This window comes from Protobothrops mucrosquamatus, unplaced genomic scaffold (assembly GCF_001527695.2).
Source record: "Protobothrops mucrosquamatus isolate PMUCROS unplaced genomic scaffold, P.Mucros_1.0 scaffold2814, whole genome shotgun sequence".
Taxonomy (NCBI): domain Eukaryota; kingdom Metazoa; phylum Chordata; class Lepidosauria; order Squamata; family Viperidae; genus Protobothrops; species Protobothrops mucrosquamatus.
In genome coordinates, this window is record NW_015388848.1 from 127,262 (window position 1) to 133,261 (window position 6,000).

Consider the following 6,000-nt stretch of genomic DNA (forward strand, 5'->3'; position numbering starts at 1 on the left):
AGGGGTGGGAAGGAGAGAGTTAGGAGCGTGGCAGCTCGCGAAAGGACAGTTAAGAACCCAATGCAGGAGGACTATCTGGGCCCGGTCACGAGATCTAGGAGCCGGGTGCAAAAGGCACCGCTCCTATAAAAACAGCCATCCCACTGACGGCTAGCCACCCTGACGAAGCCGGCAGGAGGCCGGCGAAAGCTAGGTGTTTTAATGTTTTAATGGTAATAAACTTTTTGTAGTTTTTAATCTCCTGGTGGTCCTCTAGTCTTCTGAGGTCTTGTGATGATGCTGTCGGTAAATGTGAGGGCTAACTCGTCTCCTGGGATGGGTACAAGGCTAGTTCCCACATTATCTTCCTTCATCTGTGGTTACTTGTGAAAATCTATTTCGGGTTAGGGTTCTGTATGCAAATATAGCCCTGCCACCCAGGGCCTAAGAAATGCAGCGTCCGTGTCCAAGCGTGGCTTGCAGCTTATTAATAATGCCTTTGAGTGGCTTGAGCTGTAAGATGTAGATAACAGCCAGCAGTGTTCTGTTGTTCTGTTATTTTAATAGGTTCTCCCTAGGAATCAATTTGCTTCTATTGATTTGTCTATTGATCTTGTTGGGCGCGCAGTTCAGTCTCCTGAATGCCTGGATTAATTCCATCAGTTGAGCATCTCTTGTCAAATGGGTCAGAGCAAATGCATAGAGTAAAAACCTATGGAAAATTGATTTGGTGATGTATTCTGGGTAGAATCTGGAAGCATGTGTGTGTGTGTCTCCATGGTGATCTGTAGGTTTTCTGTAAAACACGTTGTTTGTGTGTCCATTATAGTTTTCACTCTGACACCAAGGCAGTGGATTTTATCTGTAAATAGGGGCACACATGACTTCACGGCATGCCGGGATCTTCACGGCTGGCCTAAACAATGGAGACTAAAGAATTTCTCAATTCTTAAATCCTGAAATCCTTCCGTTAATCCAGATTCATTGATGATACTCTCATCAATGAGATCCATGGGGAAAGAATCATCAAATTCCATCAAGACCTCAATAGCTTCCACCCACCGTCAACCTTAGCCTTCCTATCCATAGCACGAGTCAGTTTCCTCAGTGTCATGATAACACTACACAATGGACACATAAACACCATTTGTAGGAAGCCTACAAAGACTAAATGGGAATTTAATTTTTAAGCTTGGTATCAGTCTCAAAACAATCAGGACAGAGAAATATCAGAGCACGCTAATCTTCCCAAGGTACTCCCATTACCGATTTTAAAGAAGCTGTTTTGGTAGCGACAAAATAATCCGGTTTATAAATCCCAATTTTGAATCCTGTATTGAATTCAGTCGTGTCAAGCATCTGATTGAAGCAAGCTGCAATTCGTAAAAGCTGAGTTGGAAAAGGTGCTACTAAACCTTCTCCTGAATTTCCTCTCCTAATGTGTCCGGGCTTACGCTGGCCTCTGATGGTAATAAAGACGGGGGATTTGATATACCGTATATACTCGAGTATAAGCCGAGTTTTTCAGCCCATTTTTGGGGCTGAAAAATGCCCCCCTTGGCTTATACTCGAGTCAGCGTCTCGAAGCAGGTGCTGCTGCCGCCGCCGCCGCCAGGCAAGCCACGGCGGCTCGCCGCTCGCTCCCCCTCCCCTNCCGCCGCCGCCACCGCCCAGCGTGTTCCTGCCGCCGCCGCAGCCGCCCGGCTCGTTCCCGCCGCCACCGTGGCCGCCCAGCTCGTTCCCGGCGTCGCCCCGGCCTGTGATGCTCCAGGTACGGCCCTCCCCCCTTACCTTCCGTTCCCTGTGGCGCTGCGTGTCGAGGCCGGGACGGAATACCCCGGGCCGCCGCAGCCAAGCACGAGGGGGAACGCCAGATGCCTCGCCCGAAGGGGGGAGGCCTGGCGATGCTGCGCCCTGACGGGCGCTCACCGACAGGGCTAGGGAGGCCGAGACGGCCAGGGAGGAACAGCCAAAATGCCCCCTCGGCTTATACGCGGGTCACCAATTTTTCCCAGTTCTTTGTGGGAAAATCGGTCCCTCGGCTTATATTCGGGTCGACCTACACTCGAGTATATACGGTATATCCAGGTTAGCACAGGCAATCATCACATAGCCCGTTGGTGAATAACTGTATAAAAAACTGCCTTACTGCTCGTGACCGGAATGCTCTGGAAAATCAGACATTTCAAGCCTAAAGAAAACTAGTTTTTGATCAGGAGGGATTCTGTAGCCAATTCATTCGGAGAATCTGTCCCTTGTCATCCGAAATGATAGAGACATGAAAAGGAGAACAGAAGCCTGATAAATTGATTGGGTTTACAGCAGAAACAAACTTAATGGAACTGTAGAAATCCAAGGGGGGAGAGTTGTTTATCTATCCTGGAACAATAGTGCCCCCAGCTGGCCACCTTTTAATTGTGCACACCAAGCCAAATTTACATTTTACATTTACATTTATTACATTTATACCCTGCCCTTCTCCTGGTGGACTCAGGGCGGCTTACAGCCAGTTTAAAACAAAACAATCAATACAATATACAAAATTTAAAATGCCCACATTCTAGAAATCCCCTGCACACAATCACACAAATTAGCTCCCTACAGCAACTGCATTGTTCATTTTCAATCTCCTATGTGGTTCGGCAGATGACAGGTCGAAACGAGGAAGCCCGTCTGCTTCCCCAGTTTTGCTTCCCTTCTTTGCACTTTCAGTTCTCTCCAGTGTTTTCCTGATTCTCTTTTTTTTTTTCATTTCCTAGTCATTCTATTAAGGCTCTTTCTTACCCATCTGCCTACAGTCTCTGGCTTGTTGTTATACCCGAACAGGAATATTTCCTAGGTGCAAGCCATCGTGAAAGTGTAATGCTCGTAGAAATCCCACACCAGAGCAACAACAAATGCAGACGGTTTATTTTAGCCGATTCAAGGAAGTGGATTGCTGGAGTAATAAAAGAGCTGAGTGATACCAGACATCACCGACTGGTACGAAAGGACTCATGAACCATTTTTCCATCCCGAGTTGCCAGGTGCAAAAGGCTTGAGTGTCATTGCTGGAATACAAAGAGCAAGTTGTGGGTGCGGTGTTTAGTTATTTTTATGCGCCTATTAGAGCACAGTCACAGCAGAATCTTATGCAGAATGTGGAATGCCCTAGAGCAGGGGTCTTCAAACTTGGCCCTTTTATGACTTGTGGACTTCAACTCCCAGAATTCCTCAGCCAGGCACGCGTGCCTGGCTGAGGAATTTTGGGAGTTGAAGTCCACAAGTCATAAAAGGGCCAAGTTTGAAGACCCCTGGACTAGGCCTAGATTAGAGTCACACAGTCATTTCTGTGTATAAAACTCCTGGGTCTCTTTTCAGCACAGGGAAAGAATAGTTCTAGGGGCTGACTAGTATCTAGACCTGGAAAATCTGATTACAGATAGTCCTCGACTTACAACAGTTCGTTTAATGACTGTTCAGAGTTACAACAGCACTGAAAAAGTGACTTATGACCATTTTTTCACACTTACGACCATTGCAGCATCCTCGTGGTCACGTGATCAAAACTCAGATGCTTGGCAACTGACTCACATTTATGACGGTCGCAGCGCCCTGGCGGGGTCACGTGATCCCCATTTGCGACCTTCTGACAAGCCAAGTCAGTGGGGGAAACTGGATTCACTTAACAGCATAAATTCTGGGCTCAATTGTGGCTGTAAGCCGAGGATTACCTATACTTGTTCTGTTAATCATGCCCTAGGTTTTCAAATAGAAATTAATGTTTTCTATTTCCTGAATAATCCATTCTGGCCTGGTGCTTCTGGACAATCGTCATGGATCACCTGAGAGTAATGTTCTGGGTTCCAAAGTGCATCCCGGTCCCATGTAAACACAAGATTTTCAGCCAAGTCCATCGGAATCACATCGAGTTCCTTTCAGTCATGCAACATCTTTAAATGCATCGGAAAATACACCATAGAAGTAGCTAATCTTAAAGCTAATCTTAAATCTTAAAGCAGGTTGAGACCTGGTTAGTATTTAGTTGAGAAGCCATCCGAAACTTCTGGAATTGCACACCAAATTGGGAAGTTACAGATACGCATCAGAAGATGGCAATGAAACACCACTTTTGTATTGCCAAGAAAACTTAAGACATGGATAATCTTCCCATATGTAGTCACTAGGAGCTCAACTCTGCTCTTTACCTTCCGGTCTTTGCTATATGTAAAGCCTTAACTATAAGTAAGGCAGCCCATAAGCCCTTAGAGTTAAAGCCATCAATATGAAGAATTTCATACTATCTAAAGCAGAGGTCCTCAACCTTTGGGGCACCAGGGACCGGTTCCATGGAGAGAGGTTTTTCTGCGGACCGGAGAATGTGTGGTTTTGTGTGCTGCCTGCATCCCACAGATGGGCCTTTGCTTGTTTGTGCGCACCGGTTGTTGGCATGCTGCGGCCCAGTACCGGTCCACAGACCAAGGGTCGGGACCCCTGATCTAATGAACCACCTTGCAATTCGCCCACTTGTCAGCAAAATTTTGGATTGCAATCTCCTCAGAGGCAGTGCTCTAAGTTAAATACTCTTTGAGTATCGCCTCCCTGGACAAGAAGCAACGGATGGAAACTAAGCAAGGAGAGAAGCAACCTAGAACTAGGGAGAAACTTCCTGACAGCTAGAACAATTAACCAGTGGAACAACCTGCCTCCAGAAGCGGTGAATGCTCCAACACTGGAAGTTTTTAAGAAGAGACTGGACAGCCATTTGTCTGAAATGGTGTAGGGTTTCCTGCCTGAGCAGGGGGTTGGACTAGATGACCTCCGAGGTCCCTTCCCAACTTTACTATTATTATTATTATTATAACTAGGCACTTTTCACCAAATCTTACCTTTCTTTCTTTTATAAGATGGAGAGCTTGAAGAAACAGTTGCACGTGGATAAGAGCAGTCCTTTTCTTTGGCTTCCCGTAATCCCTTGCTTATTGCTTTTATTTTAATTCTATAGGCTCTATGTTTATTTATTTACCCATCACAGGATTTATATGGCTGCCTTTCTCGTTCAGTGGCTCTAGGTGGCTCGCCACAATCCATAGAAACGTCTTCTCAGGCACCAAACCAAGCATTTCTTTCAAACACTTCTTCCCATCTATTCTATTCTTGTCAACTGTAAACTTGTTCTCCATCGTTGGGCCGTTAAGGGAACGTTTAAAAATAGGAAGGAAAGATGGACCTAGGTCGCAAGCTCCGTGTAAAGTCTTGAACTTTAGAGATTCTTTTATAACGTTTATCCCTGGCTTTCTTTTTACTTTTCAACACGAATTGCCTTTGTGCCATCTATATTCGTTGTTTGTATCGCCCAGCTTTGACCTGTCTAGACAGATTTTCCCTCTTTGCAGATTATCAGTAGCTCGATGCTTCTGAGCTGTGTTGTGTGTCACACTCCCTGATCATATGAAAAACCCTAGATCTCCAATCTTGTGTAATCAGCTCCCTTAAAGAAGGAAGGGAAATGCCTTTTTCTGATTCATTCCCAGCAAATAAAAAAAATCACTCGAACTCCAGGAAAAACCCTAAATTAATGATATAACAGTATTTCTGCCTGGACATGTCTGGGCGCTTTCCTTTCCATTGAAATTCATCCACGTTTGTTTTCTTTTGGCCTACGAAGAATCCGATGATAATGGTTGCATCTTTGTCTGCAGTGCTACTGCACTTTGACTTGCATCCTGGGTAGAGTTGATTTGACAGTGCAAAGTTTGGGAAAGGAACAGAAGAAACAAAAAGAGCGTTTTATCAGGTTCGCCTGATTCGCCAGTTGCGGCCGTTTCTGGACCGGGACGCCCTACGCACGGTCACTCATGCCCTTGTGACTTCCCGCCTGGACTACTGCAATGCTCTCTACATGGGGCTTCCCTTGAGGAGCACCCGGAGGCTCCAGCTAGTCCAAAATGCGGCCGCGCGGGCGGTGTTGGGAGGGACTCGTCACTCCCACGTCACGCCGCTTCTGCGCGAGCTGCATTGGCTGCCGGTAGCCTTCCGGGT

The 6,000-nt window shown here is 46.3% G+C and overlaps 1 protein-coding gene across 1 annotated transcript in view; it reads left to right on the forward strand.

The window, feature by feature from the left end:
• RNF128 (ring finger protein 128) overlaps positions 1–6,000 on the forward strand; it is a 35,970-nt gene that overhangs the window by 1,130 nt on the left and 28,840 nt on the right. The gene's annotated exons all lie outside the window — the stretch shown is intronic.